Source organism: Argiope bruennichi, chromosome 3 (assembly GCF_947563725.1).
Source record: "Argiope bruennichi chromosome 3, qqArgBrue1.1, whole genome shotgun sequence".
Classification (NCBI taxonomy): Eukaryota; Metazoa; Arthropoda; class Arachnida; order Araneae; family Araneidae; genus Argiope; species Argiope bruennichi.
In genome coordinates, this window is record NC_079153.1 from 124,496,911 (window position 1) to 124,499,224 (window position 2,314).

Below are 2,314 nucleotides of genomic sequence, written 5' to 3' on the forward strand. Positions count from 1 at the left end.
AATTCTTTCAACTCATAAAATGTATGCACAATATAAAGAAATCATTTAAAAATCAATTCATTAAAAAAAACAATACCAATAGAATTAAATATAGTGACTAGCTAATAAGATCATTCTAAAGACCAAACCATTTTTAAATGGAAATATGTCAGATAAAAATATAAACCTAAATAAAACATATTGGATTATATACATATACACATGCCTTTAGAAATAAAGAAATCTAACTTAAAAAGTTAGTAAAGGAAAAAGTATTTTTATGTAAGAATCCCTAATTTATATGTATTGAGTTATACATATACTGAAGTTTTGAAGTAAAAATTAAAATCAAACAATCAAGTTCAGGATCTTAAGACTTGATTTACAGGATTAATAAAATTTTTAATACAAATTAAAATTATCTGGACACAAATCATAAAAGTAACTCTGTTAAATACACTGAGACACACATAATATATTTACAATAAACTATACAAGTTCTTTTTAAATTTATACTATTCATTCTGTATTTATTTGGTGAGACCATATTACAAAACATTTAGTTTGGAATTTATATGAGCTTTTGTTTAATACTTTCAGTAGCTTAGAAGTATATTCACAGGGAAAAAGGATAAGATGGGAAAATATAAAATTTTAAAAGAATATATATTCATTAATAAATTATAATAACAGTCATTTATTTTTAATATTAAACTGGGGACAAGAATAAAAGATATCAGTGGGGGATGATAGAATTTTACTTTATACCTTAAATATTACAGAACTATCATCTTCATTTCAATCATTAAGCCACAAAAAGAAATTTAAAATTTATGAAAAGTCCCTTTCAAAAATAACATTTAAAATTAGGTGGTTTCAAAATAAGATCATAGATTTCTATTCAATTTAAATAATAATAATAATAAAAAAAAATAATAAAAAATTAAAGTTCTGATATTGCTTCGTTTTGTGCAGATAACATATGTGAACTAGAAAGAATGATTCTGCATACTTATTTACAAGTCAAATGATGATTTAGCATCTTAATCACAAAAAATATAGGAAAAATAAACAATAACAATCCTTTATTACTACACTAAATATAAGGAATGCAGATTATTTCTAATAAATAACTGTTATTTTTAATCAACCCATACTAAATATGTTTTTGAAGAAATAATAATATTCACAGATTTGTTCAACAAGTATATTTTGATTAACACAATCACAAGGAGAAAAACAATAATAAATACATATGTATATCATGAAAGCAAATTGAGAATCGAAATATGTATTTTGACCTCAATGAAGTAGCTCGGTAAAAATTATAATTTCTGTCATAGGCTTACATTTTGTTTGTTCTGGTTCTAAGTCAAACGAATGCATGTAAATTCATGACATTCTTTGTTGACAAGTAGAATTAAATCACTTGCATACAAAACATGCAGAAAATTGTTTAATATATATACTGAAAAATGAAATATACATGTAACAATGTCATATCATTATATATATATATATATATATATATATATATATATATATATATACACACACACATTAAATATGAGCATTTTTAATGAAATTTAAACCCTAAAAATACTTTTATCTCATCATAATTAAGATCAAATTGTACCATATCTTATGGATACAAATAAAGGCTTTCAATTGTTTATTGTCAAATATTTGATTTTTGATTGCTAAGAATTTTATTCTATCCTCAAATGTCTCTCACATTGAAGGAAGAATAATGAAACAATAATACCTGAATATGAGAAGTAAAAAGTTTCAACTCTTTCTCTAACTATCATACAACCTCACCATTTATGAAATCTTACCAATTTATAGCATGAAAGTAAGTATAATTTCTACAATCATATAAATGGACACATTGATCAATATGTGTCAAAAAGTTCAATCTCCATAAATGACTTGAGAATTTCAGAATAATTCCTTACACAATTCTACAAATTAAAAAAAAAAAAAAAATCCTGTAACAGAAAAAAAATCCTTATGAAGAAATCAATTTGATTATTGAAATAAAAGAAAACTGGAATAAATAAGAGTGCATCTGTTGCATCAAATTAACAAATGGGGGAAAAATTAAAAACTGTCACACTCTTATATAAACAATACAGAACATTCCAGAATATTTTCTTTAATCTAAAAGGAGTGTTAAAAATATAAATAAAGAAAAAATTCAAGTACAACTTATGTACATGTATGATACTGTATTTTTTCCAAATGTCATATCAAAATTTTGTAGATTATAATGTTGCATTTGAACAAAAAAAAAAAAAAAAAAAAAAAACAATAAATGTTTTGCACTGAAAAA